The sequence below is a fragment of the Euprymna scolopes genome, chromosome 30 (genome assembly GCF_053919585.1).
Source record: "Euprymna scolopes isolate OS-2025 chromosome 30, ASM5391958v1, whole genome shotgun sequence".
Taxonomy (NCBI): Eukaryota; Metazoa; Mollusca; class Cephalopoda; order Sepiida; family Sepiolidae; genus Euprymna; species Euprymna scolopes.
Window position 1 is genome coordinate 5422257 of NC_136511.1, and position 18426 is coordinate 5440682.

Consider the following 18426-nt stretch of genomic DNA (forward strand, 5'->3'; position numbering starts at 1 on the left):
TAACTACCCTGAAAAAAAATAAAAGCATGAAATAAAAAAGGGGGGGGGAGGGTAAAGAATAAAAATAAAGGTCTTGCTTCAAAACGAAGAAGAGATTTTATTTACAATAAAATTAGTTGCAAATTTTTCCCTTTGCGGACATTAAATTCAAAGAACGAAGAATGCCAAGGTAACAATATATAATGAAAAAAAAATAACACTGGTTCTTATAATGAAGATGTCGTATATTATGATTCAAAATAATAGTTCCTAATCACACTCTTTTGGAACGTACTCACAAATTGAAAACCAGTCAGGCACGTGCCTTTTTCTTTTTCTTTTTTTCTCGATTTAAAGTCCTTTTTAAAAAATTATACTCCTTCATTACGTGCATACCGTGGCCACGTAAAATAAGGTATTTTTTAAAACATTACACTCCTTCCAAATACGTGCAGACCATAGCCACGTAGATAGTCTTGAGAAGCTCACCCCGTCGCGTGTCGGGGGTATACTTGCCGGGTTTTCTTCTTTGAAGGAGGCTTGTCAAAATTCCATTTACAGCGCCGGGCAATGAAACGACATCCAGTCTCCTTGTCATCAGAATTTCAAAAGAGGGCGAATTTCACACTAGGCTCATGACGTCATCAAGGAGCTAGCATTTCCTTTTTCTTCAAATTAAAGGGAGTTTCGTACAAACCCAAAATGTACGAAACTAAGAATCAAAAAAGATACGAAATTCAAAAAATCAAATATAAGAACCAGAGTATAAATAATAAATGTAAACAGGGGGGATGCACTATTATTGGTACAAAAAAAATTCTAACACCCGTGCTTGCATGTGTCGCCATTTTACTGAAGTCAGTCACCAGTTTGTACTATTTTATTAGATAACTGAAAAATAAAGATTAGTTTTGTCCTTTTCCTTTTTTTCTTTTCCTTTTTTTTCTTTTCTTTTTTTTCTTTTCCTTTTTTTCTTTTCTTTTTTCTTTCTTTTTTTCTTTTTCTTTTTTCTTTTTCTTTTCTTTTTTCTTTTCTTTTTTTCTTTTTTCTTTTCTTTTTTTCTTTTCCTTTTTTTCTTTTCTCTTTTTCGTTTTTCTTCCTTTTAGAATCTGTTCGCTTTTTTGTAAGATTGTTTTTAACTGAAGTGTTAATTTTTTTTTTTTTTTTAATGAAGTAACCTACGATTTTTTTTTCTTTCTTTTTCTAAAATTCATCATAAGAAATTTTATTAGAACCAAAAGTAGTTTGTGAGGAACGCCGAGGTTGCGTTCCCTAACAAGAAAAAAAAAAAAGAAAGAAAAAACATCAGCAAATAGCAACGACTCGGGAACTCTATATATCTATAAAAGTGAAAGCGTCTGTCTGTCTCTCTGTATATTTCCCTATGCAATAACTTTTCAGTCTACAGACTCGAAATTTGATATACAGGGTACTGAGATTTGGGAAAATCTTTGTAATCGGTTTTCGGCCAGAAATTTGGCTGTTAAGGGGTCAAAGTTCAACGATTTGACCTTTTGGGTCTAAACACTTGAAATTTTAGATATAGGTTCCTTTGATATGGGTCTAACTTAATAACTTGATTTGAGCCCAAAACAATAAATGTTAAGAGGTTATAATAGGGGTCAAAGTTTTAAAAAATTGACCGCTTTTTCTTCTTTTTTTTTTTTTTTTGCTCAACATACACCTCCAAACAACGCCAGGCTTAAATGCTAGTATTGTATAAATCAGCAACGATTGGAACCCAAAATTAAAGATGTTTTATCTCATTATATCAGTTCATGTTCATATGCAAAAAAAAAAAAAAAAAAAAAAAAAATGAAATCAATCCCTCAAAAATCTTCTGATAATATGGCGTTGGGGAGGGTGCAAAATATGAGAAGGTTTTAAATTATCATTTTATTGCAGTTTATATACAGTTTAGTTTGTTTGTTTTTTTTTTGTTTGTTTGTTTTTTAATAAGTGTTTAAAAAAATTAACAAAATTGATCATTTATTTCATTTTTGAGAGAATTTTAAAAATCGCGTTGTTTTGATTGTTTACATCCAAATAAGTAGAAATAACATTCGGTTCCATTTTTATTTTTTTATATTTTTTTCACCATTTTTAGCTTTTTGGAGGATTTTTTTTTTTTGTAATTTTTGAAAATTCACCGGTTTTATATAAAGAGCGTAACTTACAACTGAATTTTACTAAGTACTTTATCCACTACGCCACTAATTTGAAGAATCCAAATAACTAATCCTGATCTCAAAAATTCAGAAACAACTTGGGTTTAATTAATTGTATACAATGAATCGTTTGTAATAGTAATAAGGAGTTATATCCTCTTTGAACTTTTCAGTGACGTCACTCCAGAAATAAAAAATGGAAAGAATGTAAGGCAGAAATGTAAGACAGGTTGGTTCAGCTGGCATGTATTTCTTTCTTTCTTTCTATCTATCTATCTATCTATCTATCTATCTATCTATCATTATATAAATGTAACTTTGTCTTTGTGTGTGAGTTCGTTTTTTATAGACTCCGAAACGACAGAAAAGTTTTTCTTTAAAATTTATAGAACTTAAGTGTATAAGTCTGGGAGTGATCTTAGTTAAATTTTGTCTCAGAATACCCCCAATAATTACCGATAATCGATAATCAGAACCGTTATTTTAATTTATCTAGCATCGGTAAAGATATTTTTTTTCATGTCATTGCTTAGCAACAATGATAGAACAACGGGCTGTGAAAATTCTACTGTGGGAAAGTTGACAGCTTGTTTTTTTTTGTTGTTTTTTTTTTTTTTTTTTTGCATGACGTGGTCTGTAGGTTCAAACTCTGCATGTAAATTTCTTAATTTTTTTTATTAAGTGCAAAGAATTTTAGAAAATTTGAAAATTTACATGTTTTTTTTTGTTTTTTCTTTTTTTTTTGTTTGCATGACGTGGTCTGTAGGTTGAAACCCCACACGTGAATTTCTTAATGTTTTCATTTATTTATTTTTTTTTTTGTTAACTGGAAAGAAGTTTATATAAAATAATTTTATAAAAGAAACAGTAGGTTCTCTAGAGTGCAACGCAGAATAACATCTATTTTAAACTAAGTTACTGCATGGAGGCATGTGAAGCTTCCTCCCGGGTATTTCATGGATTTTGATGACAATAAAAAAAGTGGGAGTGTGAAATATTCGTGATCATCATTCAATCCCGGGCAACATCGGGTCTCCTTGCTCGTGTACTATAGAAATATAATTTTAGTACATGAGTTCCTTCTCGTCTCACAACACGATTGTGACAGATGAGAAGAGAGGTATGATTTGTCTTGGCAATACAACGTCTCCAGGGAAACGGTTCATGAATGGGCACGAAATGAAAAAAAGATTGCACCAGCGGAGAGTGTTCTAATCATCCAATGTATCACTCTGTGAGTGAGAGCGTGCAAATGTGAGCGTACTGGACCACATCACTCCCTGGTGCTACCAGATCAGGCTGTCTGAAGATATTGGCTTCCTGAGATGAAATGCACCTAACATTGATGCGTTTTGTTTTTCTACTTCCTTTTGCAAAACTTAATTATATTCTGCAAAACCAAAGCCAAAAACAACAATCCACCTTTTCCCCCTTTTTTTCTTCTCATTTCCCCTTTCTTTTTCTATCTCCTTCACTTCCTGACTGGTTTCCTAACTTTAAATGTACCAAACAATTATACTGTAACCCTTTTCTTTCTCCCATTACAAAACTCATTCATGTTCTGCAGGGCAGGGAAAAAAAATGATAAAATCTACTATAAAATAACCAAACCAAACGCTACAAACTGATGATTGAAGATACAAAGAGCTTGAACAATAAAAAAAAACTTTTACAAAATAACTGAATGCAACATAAATAATATTTCCAAAATAACTGGATTCAGCTTTAAATAACCCGAAAAGAGTTGATATGCCGTAAAACAAAAACAACCAAACCAAACTCCATTAATCACTCTGCAAATGAAAACATGGAGATGTAAAAGAAGATAGATCTTGATTATTTCATTAATACACATCTTTTGTTTTCAATCACTCATACCTTGAAGGTGTTTCGTTTTGTTTTGTTTTTTTACTTGGCTGAAACCACTGTCAGTAATTTTCCCCATTCTTTATCTGTGCCTAAATCAAAATGTAGATTCCATGAACAAAGCTTCTTTCTTAGAAGTGCACGCCTGTGGAACTCTCTTCCGTCTGCCTCTTTCCCACCTGACTACAACTTGGATGTCTTCAAGTCCAATATAAACAAATTCCTGATAAACCGCCCCCTTAAGTAAGACACTTTATCAGATCTCCATTACTAGCGATTACTACGATATTATCCCATTGATTACTGTACACGCAATAATCCTTATCCCCGAGTGGCCTCCAAGCCTTGATAAGTGGTGACTTCCATGTAAAAAAAAACAAAAAAAAACTTCTCTCCTGATTTGTTGACAAGTGGACTTTGAAATTACAGCTTGCACCGCCTCTTGGAAACTTGTTTTTTTCTTTTGGTAATTAAGTAGGGCTATGACAACAGCATACTCTTTTCATTGTTTTTACTCTCGAGTATGTATCCAACACAGTTAGATACAATTAATCAACCGAGAACCACATGACTCTACATAAAATACATATCAATGGATATATACCTGAGAATCAAAACAAGGAAAACAATATGCTGTTGTCATGGCCCTAGAAATAAGGAAAACGATCCAAATGCAGGTTAGTATTGAATTCCTTTTCTAAAATATAAAATCATAAATATAACAACGCTACGTAAGGAAAATATTGTTGTTGGGTCATTTAATGCTGCAATTGCACATATATTTTGCACACGGTTCGTTTCTTTTTTTTTTTTTAATCATTTGGGAGTCACCGATTATCAAGGCTCAAAGGCCACTTGAGGATAAGGGTTAATGAATATAAGATGGTAGTATAGTAATCACTAATAGTGTAAATTGGGTAGAATTTGATTATTTATGGGGACGGCTCAACAAGAACTTGTTTACATTGGATTTGAAGGCTACCATGTTGTATTCAACCAGGAAGCAGGCCAGCGGAACAGGTGTTTTTTGTTTGTGTTCATATTGCGTTCCATTAGTATGAGAGAGAGTTTATGTGAGAACTTGTATGCACATGAGTTTAATAGATCAGTCTCTTTTTTGGAACTGTCCGTCCATGGAACACAATATTGTGGGGCTGATTCCTAGCTAGCTACAACATGGTCGTTGTTAAATCTAATGTAAATAAGTTCCTGTTGAGTCATCCTCTCAAATAATTAAGCCCTACCCAAGTTCCACCATTACTGATCATTATAGCATTTCTCACCATCTACCTAACACTTATCCTATGGTGGCCCCCAAATAAAAGAAAAGAAAAAAAAGCAATGTGAGCTGTGTATGTGTCTTGTATCGTTGTGTGTGTGTGTGTGTGTGTGTGTGTGTGTGTGTGTGTGTGTGTGTGTGTGTGTGTGTTTCATTCCACTGAACTATGAAACTATTATTTTTTTATCTCTTTAGGTCAACTTGAATTTCGGATTGACGTGATTGTTACCGAGTCCAGATGCCGATTCCACATCTCCATCATCTTGTGCAGGCTTTCCCATTGTTGGCCCTCATTTTCTTCGTCATGGCCGTTGGCTGTGCCATTCTTTACAAACTCAATTTATTGCACAAATTGGAGGAAAAACTGAAGTAAACTAGGAACCAAAATGTCTACAAAAGGTCAGTAAAACAAACACACAAAAACATTAAAAAAAAAACACACAAACTTTTGTAATAATTTGATTCAATTCTATGACACAAAATTATTGCAGGTCATATTAATTTCAGAGGATATTGAATAAGTACTAAAGATTAAACCGTGACTGCCAAAGGGACTGAAACAGTTCTTCAGAGGACAAATGGAATCCATGCGCTTTGCAAGATGATTGGTTAGTGTGTGACCAAATTACCTAGCAGGGAGAGTTCTCTACAAGAGAAAATAAGTCTTTATTTATGACTGCTACAATGCAAATAATTAGTTAATCTAATATATAAACGGCTATATGTCTGTCTGTCTGTCTCAATATTTTAAAACTCTATCTTTTTTTTCGATACTAAAAGTTGTAAAGCAGTACTAGAGGCCTCATATGATTGGATTTTTTATGGGCCCTTCTTTTATGGGTCTTTAGCCGGTTAAAACAGTTTTTAGGGGTCAAAAGGGGTCAAAAAAAAATTTTTTAATCGTCATAAATTTTGTACATTCATCTTAGTTTATTTTTTATTTTTAATCAGTTTATATGCGTATCACGTTGGTACAGTGGTAACGTCACCAGCTTTGGATGCTACAGTTTTACTTTTGGTTTCGATTCTAGCTCATGGCACCCAAATACTTTTTTTTTTTTTTTTTTTTTACTTTTTAAATAACGACTCTATAATAATATATACGAAATTTAGACAAATTAAAATATCATATTTAAATGTATTTTATGCCTGGACAAAGCCGGGCACCCCTCCACCCTGCTAGTGAATAATAGACAGAGAAAAATGGAGGATGATAAAATGATTCAAAGAAGCAGACTGTAATGACACAGATTGTGGTAAGTTAAGCCATTTTTAACATAAAGAGGAGGGGCTTTGTTAACTATTCTGTACTTTCACCTAACAACTTAATAAATAAATTAATAAAATGTGTGAAACTGAACTTGACACTGGAAAGTTATATACTACGGACAAAGTTTAATATCAGGGACTGAATCTGGTTGAATACTATTTACTGTGGACTTTTGTGGCGATTTTCAAATTAAATTCAATTTTTACAGTTTATTAAATTGTTAGGTGAAAGTAAAGAATAGTTACCCCCCTTCAATGTTAAAAATGGATTTCTAAATAATTAGGTCATTTTAGCATGATTTGTATTCTGCATAAGTTCCAAAATTTTTAACCCATACTTAACCCTTCGCATGTTTTCATATTTGTACAGTTTATGTACCATGCTATTAAAAAAAATTTTTTTTTAGATTAGATCTTTGAGTTAAATTCAATTTTTTGTTTCGTTTATTAAATTGTTAGCTGAAAGTACAGAATAGTTACACTCCACTCTCTCCATATTAAGAATGGCTTTCTAAGTAATCTTCTCTAGTTTACTAATTATGCTGAAATAACATTATTTAGAAAGCCATTCTAAACATAGAGAGGAGGAACTTTGTTAACTATTCTGTACTTTCACCTAACAACTTAATAAATGAATTAATAAAATTTGCGAAACTGAACTTGACACTGGAAAGTTATATACTACGGACAAGGTTTAATATCAGGAACTGAATCTGGTTGAATACTATTTACTGTGGACGTTTGTGGCGATGCCATGCGTCCTGAGCAAAATCTAAATAATAACCTTATAATTTCAACTTGGTCTGTAAACTATACAAGTAATAGATTTGATTTTCAAAACTCTATTTCCAAATGACACCAATTGGTAAGTTATTTAAATGAGTGGCTAGTTCGAGTCAAATATCGATTTGACAGATACATAGCTGTTTAGGTTTAACAGGGAAAATCCAACTGATTTTTATAGCGTACTAGCGAGGGGTACCTGGCGTTGCCCGGGTGTTTGGAGGTGTGTGTGGAAACTCCGGGGGGGGGGGGGGGTAAAAATTGTTTTGGTAAGTAAGTATGAGGATCGAACCCGAACCCTTGAGGCAAAATTGTAAATTAAAGTGTGAAAAAAAAAACGTGCAACGTTAATCGTTGCCCCACCGCGAGATGCTAACGGAAACACGTTTGAATTTATTTAATTACTTGAATTTGGCAGGTGCCGGTTTTAATGAGTTAATGAGGTCAAGTTTGACTGCGGGATAGTATTTCATTTACTGCGGGAACGCTTCCCAAGATGTTATAGGAAAAAATCTGTGCCTAAACCTAAACGTAGATTCCATGAACAAAGCTTCTTTCTTAGAACTGCACGCCTGTGGAATTGTCTTCCATTTTCCTGCTTTCCAGCTGACTACAATATGGTTGTGTTCAAGTCTAACGTAAATAAGTTCTTGATGAGCCGTTCTATATAAGTTATCAAATTTACCAAATTTTCATTACTAATGATTACTATGTTGTCCAATTTCTACTGTACACTCTTTAACCCTTATCCTTGAGTGGCCTCTTGGCCTTGATAAGTGGTGATGCCTATGTAAAAAAAAAAGACTAACCCACATGCGGCGAGCGACAAATGTTGAATATTTATCTTCCCAAAGTCGAGCAAATTAAATAGACAGGCGAGCTTCGTTGTTAACTGTGAGATATTACGATATATATGTGATATAAAAAGTTTTAAAAAGTTGTGAACCGACCGACCGCTTCTCTGAAAAAAGCCTTTTGTAGACATACAGAAAAAGCGAACATACATACAAACATACATACATTTTCGCTTTTATATTTATAGATGTAAATTGATCATTACCATGTACTCATGACTTGATTCATAGAAATGAGACGAATTTGTATAAATTAGTAGCATGTAATGAAAACCTTGGCACGAAAACAAAAACAAAGTTATTTTTTATAACACCAAAAGGATTTATTTAATTACGTACACCGTTCGATATAAGGGAAAGAAAATTGGACAGTATTCAAATGAAGAAATATAAAAAGTTCTTCAAACTGTCGAAGGTCTATCAGCAGTTATCTTTGGGCGAATATAGTTAATGCTTTAGCGTCCAGTGAATAGGGGGATGGACGTCTGTTCTTGTTGCCTTTAGGGTTTGCAGTTAAATGGGCTGGTAAACAGCAAAACAAAATAAAATAAATACTATAAGCAAAAGTTCAGTTAGAATTCGTCACTGTCGACTTTCTCTCTCAACTTCCAGCACGTGTTCTCCCAACAACCTCTGCCAACAGACATTTTATTAGAAAACTGACCCCATTCCATTTGCACACATGTGCAGGGGAAGATGAGATCTTGTGAGATTCCACGAGACTACACCTAATAAATAAATCGCTGCCATCTTTAATTTCTCTCTCTCTCTCTCTCTCTCTCTCTCTCTCTCTCTCTCTCTCTCTCTCTCTCCCATCCCATCCCATCCGAAGGTAAGTTGTATAACCACACAATACACACACACGCGGGTGCTTTCTTCTTTGCTTATTACATTCAACTCTACAGGGTTCTTTCTTCTGATCGGCTGATTCCCAGAAAGGGCTGAAGTAGTTCTTCACAGGACAGATGGAATCCATGCGCCCTACAAGCTGAGTAGTCAGTGGGTGACCAAATCACCTAACAGGGGCAGTTCTCCATAAAAGAAAATGTCTTTATTTATGACTGCTACAGATTCATAAAACAATACAAGTTAAATAATCTAATCTATGAAAGGCAAAATGGGCGCAAGCGTTTGTGTATGTGCATAAAAGACATTTTGCATTGGGGTTCTCGCATCAGTTAGATTCCGCGAGAATTTTTTGCATACTTCCCAGATTGTAATATCTCGTATTCGCAAACAGACATCTTTTCTTTCCTTTTTTTTTTTTTTTTTGATCGAGTTAAACAAAATTCCCACTATGGCGTCATCTCAGGTGTTTGTTTGGCTTTTTCGTATAAAGCGAAACTGTTTGAAAAAGCGGCAAAGCGTTCTTGGCTTTCAGGATTGGTTCTCGGTCAATGTAGGGGAAACCCTTCTTACTGAGACAATTACTATTCATTTGGATACTGCCAGAATACCCCCCTTTTTGGGGAAGCTGGTTTTTCCTAACATTAAAAACGACCTTGCGTCTAATTTATTTGTGAGGAAGCAAATAAATACAGAAAGCATTTAAATCATCGTACGTTCGATTGACTATGCTTAAATTCGACGCACGCAACTTCTGCTTGTGCGATGGTGACATCGTCTAATGTGTTACATTTTGTTCACCTTCTTTCCCTCCTTCGCGTTACAGGTTCGAGCCTGCCTTTTTTTTTCTTTTTTCACCTCACCTTTTTTTTTTCTTTTTTCACCTCACCTTTTTTTTTCTTTTTTCACCTCACCTTTTTTTTTTCTTTTTTCACCTTTTTTTTTCTTTTTTCACCTCACCTTTTTTTTCTTTTTTCACCTCACCTTTTTTTTTTCTTTTTTCACCTCACCTTTTTTTTTCTTTTTTCACCTTTTTTTTTCTTTTTTCACCTCACCTTTTTTTTTTCTTTTTCCACCTCACCTTTTTTTTTCTTTTTTCACCTCACCTTTTTTTTTTCTTTTTTCACCTCACCTTTTTTTTTTCTGTTTTCACCTCACCTTTTTTTTTTCTTTTTTCACCTCACCTTTTTTTTTTCTTTTTTCACCTTTTTTTTCTTTTTTCACCTTTTTTTTTCTTTTTTCACCTCACCTTTTTTTTTCTTTTTTCACCTCACCTTTTTTTTTTCTTTTTCCACCTTTTTTTTTCTTTTTTCACCTTTTTTTTTCTTTTTTCACCTCACCTTTTTTTTTTCTTTTTTCACCTCACCTTTTTTTTTCTTTTTTCACCTCACCTTTTTTTTTCTTTTTTCACCTTTTTCTTTCTTTTTTCACCTCACCTTTTTTTTTCTTTTTTCACCTTTTTTTTTCTTTTTTCACCTCACCTTTTTTTTTCTTTTTTCACCTCACCTTTTTTTTTTCTTTTTTCACCTCACCTTTTTTTTTTCTTTTTTCACCTTTTTTTTTCTTTTTTCACCTTTTTATTTCTTTTTTCACCTCACCTTTTTTTTTTCTTTTTTCACCTCACCTTTTTTTTTTCTTTTTTCACCTCACCTTTTTTTTTTCTTTTTTCACCTCACCTTTTTTTTTCTTTTTTCACCTCACCTTTTTTTTTCTTTTTTCACCTCACCTTTTTTTTTCTTTTTTCACCTTTTTCTTTCTTTTTTCACCTCACCTTTTTTTTTTCTTTTTTCACCTTTTTTTTTCTTTTTTCACCTCACCTTTTTTTTTTTCTTTTTTCACCTCACCTTTTTTTTTTCTTTTTTCACCTCACCTTTTTTTTTTCTTTTTTCACCTCACCTTTTTTTTTTCTTTTTTCACCTCACCTTTTTTTTTCTTTTTTCACCTCACCTTTTTTTTTCTTTTTTCACCTTTTTCTTTCTTTTTTCACCTCACCTTTTTTTTTCTTTTTTCACCTTTTTTTTTCTTTTTTCACCTTTTTTTTTTCTTTTTTCACCTCACCTTTTTTTTTCTTTTTTCACCTTTTTTTTTCTTTTTTCACCTCACCTTTTTTTTTTCTTTTTTCACCTTTTTTTTTCTTTTTTCACCTTTTTTTTTCTTTTTTCACCTCACCTTTTTTTTTCTTTTTTCACCTCACCTTTTTTTTTCTTTTTTCACCTCACCTTTTTTTTTCTTTTTTCACCTTTTTTTTTCTTTTTTCACCTCACCTTTTTTTTTCTTTTTTCACCTTTTTTTGCTTTTTTCACCTTTTTTTTTCTTTTTTCACCTCACCTTTTTTTTTCTTTTTTCACCTCACCTTTTTTTTTCTTTTTTCACCTCACCTTTTTTTTTCTTTTTTCACCTTTTTTTTTCTTTTTTCACCTTTTTTTTCTTTTTTCACCTCACCTTTTTTTTTCTTTTTTCACCTTTTTTTTTCTTTTTTCACCTTTTTTTTTCTTTTTTCACCTCACCTTTTTTTTTCTTTTTTCACCTCACCTTTTTTTTTCTTTTTTCACCTCACCTTTTTTTTTCTTTTTTCACCTCACCTTTTTTTTTCTTTTTTCACCTTTTTTTTTCTTTTTTCACCTCACCTTTTTTTTTCTTTTTTCACCTTTTTTTTTCTTTTTTCACCTCACCTTTTTTTTTCTTTTTTCACCTCACCTTTTTTTTTCTTTTTTCACCTCACCTTTTTTTTTTTTTTTCTTTTTTCACCTGTTTTTTTCTTTTTTCACCTCACCTTTTTTTTTCTTTTTTCACCTCGCCTTTTTTTTTTCTTTTTTCACCTTTTTTTTTCTTTTTTCACCTTTTTTTTTTCTTTTTTCACCTTTTTTTCCTTCTTAATGTTACAGGTTCTAGCCTACTACCACTTTTTTTAACACCTCTCTCAACCCTGTTGTTTCTCCCCCCCCCCACCACTGGGATGCTTTTTATTCCCACACCCTTACTACACCATCGCAACACACCCGGGCAACGCCGGGTACCTCTGCTAGTCTATTATATAAAAAGCAAAATGTATGTGTCTGTGTGTTTGTATGTGTGTGTGTCTCACAAAAACTTTTGACTGAGACGACGGAACTTAACAAAACGGGTATCGATTTTAACCTCGATCCTTTGGACGACAAATATAAAAAAATTGACCCAAAACATTAATACCTTTACCCTAAACTCAGCCGTTTTGTACATGGAGGGGTCGATTTTTGCGTCGCCATTTCAGCAAGTCATTGTTCCCTTTTCGATTTATTACACTTAATTCTGACATTTATGACTTCTGGTCACGCTATGGAGATATCGACTAAGACGTCAGATCTTTTTTTTTTTTTTTTCCTCCTTTGCATTACGGATTTGAGCCTGCCTGCCTACAACCACTTTCATTTTTCTTTTATTTTTAACACCTCTGCCTACTGTTGTTTTGATCCGCCCCTCCATACTATCACTTGGGGGGGAGGGGTTCTTACTACACCACCTACACACACCCAGGCAACGCCGGGCACCCCTGCTATTGTAGTTTGAACCTGCCTGCCTACTACCACTTTTTTTTAACACCTCTCTTCACCTAAACTGCCTACTGTCGTTTTGATTCCTCTCCCTGATACTACCACTTTTTCATCCCCCCCCCACCTCTGGAGCTCCTTACTACACCTCCACACACATGGGCAATGCCGGGTACCCCTGCTAGACTATTATATAAAGTAAAATTGTCTGCATGCTTGTTTGTATGTCTCGCAAAACAAACACTGACAAAATTGGTACTGTTAGAAAGATCGATCTCTTGGGTGACAAATATCGAAAAATTGGCCAAAAACATTAATTCTTTGACCGTCAACTGGGCCGTTTTTTACAAGGTGGGGTCACTTTTTGCAAAGTCATCACGCCTCGCAATCTCGACGTTCATATAAAACACGTTATTTCGAAGGCCCGTGACATCACAAGCCATGTAGGCGAGGCAGCTATCACGTTTCCTTTTTTCACTCCCTTTTCCTCTTTCGCATTACAGGTTCAACCTTGGCAACTGCGGCTACTAAAAAAAATTTTTTTTTTTTTTTGCGCTCACACTTTTTTTTTTTTTTTTTTTTTTGCGCTGCTATTTTCATTGTTTTAGGAGGTTGGTTGCTCAGTAAACTTACTATACCACCTTTCCACACCCGGGCAACGCCAAGTACCCATGCTAGTTAATAAATAATAGACAGAGAAGAACAGAAGATGGTAAAAGGATTCAAGAAAGCAGCACATCACCCACTAAGCAGACCTAGTATATGGGAAATTGTGATATAGTGATAAGTATGTCTAAAAATAAAAAATTGTTTGGAAGGTTCCATGGCATAGCGGATAAAGTACTTGATAAAATTCAGTTGTAAGTTTGAAGGTTGTCATCATTGGTGCAAACAACACATAAAATACAATTGCGAATTACTTAGAACTTCTATCCGCGGATTAAATAGAGGGTTCCATTCAAAATTCTATGCAGATTCCCAAGTTTGATAGAAAGATTCCCGAGTTTGACAAGATACACCTGAATAAGGTCAAAGGTTACATTGGTTGAAACGTCGTGAGAATATCAGTGGTCTCCAAACTATGGCCCGCAGGCCAGATCCAATCTGCCAAAGTATTTTATCTGGCCTTTGAAGGCTTAGGTTGAAATTTTTTCACTTTGCAGTGTAGATATTATAGTTTGTAGATGATCTGTTGGTTTTTAGGAGGTTTAAATAGATTTTTTAATTTAAAGTTAAGGGATAAAAGTCTAGGATTAGCGTTTATATCACAATATAAATTGGAAATACTCTCCCACAGCACAAACTGCATAAGACAAGGGTCTCCAAACTACCACTTCCAGGCCAGATCCGGCCTGCCAAAATCTTTAATCTGGCCTACGAAGCTCTTATGGAAAATAAAAATATTCAGGAAAAAAAAATTTTTAATTTAAAAATGTGTGTGTGTGTGTGTTTGTTTGTTTGTTTGTTTGTGTGTGTGTGTGTGTGTGTGTGTGTGTGTGTGTGTGTGTGTGTGTGTGTGTGTGTGTGTGTGGAAAATAATTTTTAAAAATGAGATTCTGGAGACTCAGTTTCACTAAAAAGCAAAGCTAAGGAGCAAAACGTCCAGATCATTTTTTTTATTATTATTTTGGCCTGCATAGCTCTGAAAATCAGCAATATGGTTCTCTGTTTAAAAACTTTGAGAGACCCCTGGTCTAGATAAGAACAGTAGTCTGCGGAATCCAAAAAAGGTTTTAATAAAATGTTTCGAAACCAATATGCAAATATCAGGAAGTTTCATTCTGAATAATTAACATTTACAAATATTTTTTCTCTTCAATTTTAGATCCTGAATCACGGTGAACCTTCAACCTTATCATGAGATTCATCATCGTTTTCGCAAGATTCTTTCTGTAAGGAATACAGGAGATTCTTGCTGTGCTTTCAACCAAGAAAGCAATACATGGTTCCAGACATGGAAATACATTGGCTTTCAGCCTGAACTAAGTTGGGTCCTTGCCCAGAATTCCTTCCATATTAAAAACAAAAATTGATAAAAAATTTATATAATGTAAATACCCGAGACGGAAAGAAAACATCATACACCAAAAATCACATAAATTGATTAGGTATTTTTTTTTTCATAAAGAAAACCAGTTTTAAGCGAATTTGAGTATTCCAATATCCTCCCCTCCCCATGTTAAGGAGCTGGAGTAGTAAGCTTTCTCAAATCTTAATTTGGAGTTATCTCATTGATTCCTCTAAATTGTTTTCAAGATGGCGTCACGAGATCATCGCTCATAGTTTAGCTATAAAATTTGATTTTCTTTATAAAAATTAAACTACTTGACGTATTTACATGATTTTTGGTGTACGATGTTTTCTTTCCGTCATGGGTACGTACATCATGCAGATTTTTCTTTCTTTATTTATTTATTTTTTTAATATAGGTGGAATTCTGGACAAGCACCCTAAAAATGTCTATAGAAATGATGGACGTTCTTCCAAAATTGAAATGATAAAGTGAAGAAATTTGGTCAGAGATTTAAAAAAAAAAATAAAAAATAAAAAAAAAAAAATGAATTTTGGGTTTTAAGAATTGCAAACTGGGAAGAATTCCATTACTGCAAAATTTAATAAATTTTATTTTAAAATCTTCACGAAAGAAATCAAAATAATGTTTGTCATCCGGTTCAAATGTTTTTATTTCATGTTTCAACCATTTTTTTTAAATTTTATATTGATATGGAATCTGGAAAAAAATAGTTTTGTGCAATACTTGGCATGAATTATGGAAAATATTGAAAATGCTAATGGAACTCGAGAGTTTTGGAAAAGATTTACAAGAGCGTTTTTTATGACAGAGCAAGCAGTGGTTACAATAAAATATTGGGTGGAGTAGATAGCGATCGCTTTCTTTTATTTCAATTCATATTTAAAATTAATCCTTTTAAATATATACACATACATACATACATACATACATACATACATACATACATACATACGCATAGATTAGGTTGTTGCATAAGTTCCCGCCGTTTTTTTTTTTTTTTTTTTTGAAAGAAAATCAAAGAAATTTAACAGCAAAAGTAAGTTCATGTCGGACCCAAGCTCCAAGTTTGTGTGAATCCCATCGACTGAAGGTGGCGTGAAATTGTCACAAAATCACTCTCTATCTTTTCACCCAATTCTCTGCATGTCTGATGGCCATCTTCCTTCAAAAGAACCCTGAGTTGGTCTTCATCTATCTTGATTGGCCTTCTGGAACGAGGAGCGTCATTGAGGTCAATATTACTGTGTTTGAATCTGGTAAACCAATCTCGAACAGTTCTCTCAGCTATAGCGTTTTCTCCATATACGGTACAAATATCCTTGGTCACTTCACTCGCTTTTTGACCTCGATTAAAGGCGAAAAGAAGGAGGTGTCAAAAATGTGATTTTGTATCCACTTGACAATCCATTTGACGGTTTTGAAAAACGAGAAAAAAATTATATGCACAAAAAACGATGACGATTATCTTGTAGAACAGAATACGTTCTTTCTAATGATATATAATACTTTGCCAAATATCAAAAACATGTTTAAGAAAAGATTTTTATGAAACGGCAATAACTTATGCAACAATCTGATATAAATACATACAAGTCTTGGATATGACCTTAAACTATATCCAGCGGTGAGACCCCAGCTTGTGGGCTTTTGGGAGTGTGGAGCCACCCTTTAATTGCCATTGCTCCCAGGTCCACTCTGACCCGGAGTGGTAGTACCTGTTAGGGTCCCAGCTATGGGTTAAATAGAAACGGACTTGAAAACAACAAATATATTCTATTAAAAATTTTTCTTCAATCTATGTATTCGGCATTAAATAACATGAAAAGGGTTGATATGCCGTAAAACAAAAACAACCAACCAACCACAAATACATACACATAAATGCATTCATGCATATATATTGCTAATAAAATGCCAAGTGGAACTAAATGTGGAAGAAGGATTCAAAGCTAATAAATGGTACAGGAGAATTTCGAAATAAAGTTTTGCTCTCTTTTTGTTAAATTAGCATAAAATTAGCATAAAATTAGCATAAAATCGAAGATAGGTTCCTCTCTAATACTCATCATCATAACATCATATGAATCCGGAGATTCTCGTGTTAGCATTGGTTTCCCCGATATTTTCCAAGTCAGAATTCTTTCTAAAAAGACATCAGGCGCTTACGAGATGAACTACGTGAAAGTTGCTAACATTCTAGATGAAAGCGATTTATTTTTGGAATGTCACTATGCCTAAACCTAAACTTAGCTTCCATGAACAAAGCTTCTTTCTAAGAACTGCACACCCGTGGAACTCTCTTCCATTTGCCTGCTTTCCAGCTGACTACAATATGGTCATCTTCAAGTCCAACGTAAACAAGTTCTTGATGAACCATTTCCCTTAAGTAATCCAATTTACCAAATCTACACTTCTAACGATTAATATGATACTGTCCCTTTGACTACTGTACATTTTTTTACCTTTATCCTCGGGTGGCCTCTGGGCCTTGATAAGTGGTGATTCCTTTGTAAAAAAAATAAAAAAATGTAATGGATGAATAAACAAAATGGTTTAAAAATATCTAAATAAATAAAATACAAAGCAAAGTAACTAGTAAGTTTCGATTTAAAAATAATGGTTTCATACAAAACAGACAGATAAATGCACTTATCTTGAAGTCTTTTATTAATGGCCAACCCAGCAAAAAGCCAGCTGATATGAAACGAGGAAGCAAATGAGATCAAAATCTGATTCAATTTATAAAAAAAAAAAAAAAAAAACTAACTAATTTTGTATTTATTTGATTGTTAAAATATTTTCTATTATCAAGGTTACGTGGCATTGCTCATGAGAGTAATAAGTAATCTATTTTCATCAAAAACAATTAGTTTCCTACTGTTATCACACGCGAGGTAAATAATAGTGGCGCAGTCATCTATGTATGAACCTATATCAATATTTGCGAATATATTAATCAGTGTATAAAGTTTGATTCAAGCAGAATCTAAAATCCTATTGTTATATCAAAATATATCGTCATTAATGTCTTTATTCACTAAAAAAAAGTTGCTTGATGTGGTTCAAGAGAGTAATAATTTACTTTTATTAAAAAAAATTATTTCCTACTACTGTCAAAGGTGAAGTCAATTTTACTATAAAAACTGAAACAACTTATCCAGGTAAAACACAAAAAAGAGTAAACAAAAAATAAAATAATAGATGAGATAAGTTTAATTAAAAAAATAAAATCTAATTCTTCCTCTCTTTCTCTTAGTTTGTTTTCTACTGTTGTCACACACAAGTTAAATAATAACCAAGCAATTATCTATATATAATCCAATATCAATATTTTAAAATATATTTATCAGAGTGTATAAAGTTTGAAATTGGATGGGTCTAAAATCCCATCGTTATGTCCAAATATATCGTCATTTATGCCTTTATCTATTGATTATTATTATTATTATTATTATTATTATTATTATTATTATTAATAATAATCACTAACAAAGCTACTCAACGTTGTCCAGGGGAGTAGTAAATAATTAATTTTTATCAATAAAAATTGATTTCTTCCCGTTGGCACATGTAATATTCATCTCACTGTAAAAACCGAAACAATTGAGTCATATAAAAAATAGCAAAAAAATATCTCCAAAAATTTTTTGTAAAATTTTAATTGCATAACTTTTGCATAAAATAATAATCCTCTCTCTCTCTCTCTCTCTCTCTCTCTCTCTCTCTCTCTCTCTCTCTCTCTCTCCTGAATAAGGCGTATATTAGTTCCTATTTTAGCCACAAAAATCTTCCAACAAGAGAATATTTCGGGGAATGAAAT

The 18426-nt window shown here is 33.2% G+C and overlaps 1 long non-coding RNA gene across 1 annotated transcript in view; it reads left to right on the plus strand.

Annotated features, from left to right (window-relative positions):
- The window catches only part of LOC145254641 (uncharacterized), a 48969-nt gene extending 33364 nt beyond the window's left edge, over window positions 1-15605 (plus strand). The window contains exons 2-3 of the long non-coding RNA XR_013863784.1: window positions 5488-5691; window positions 14397-15605. This is a non-coding gene — a long non-coding RNA (uncharacterized LOC145254641). The remainder of the gene's footprint in view (window positions 1-5487; window positions 5692-14396) is intronic.
- The last annotated feature ends 2821 nt before the right edge of the window (window positions 15606-18426 follow it).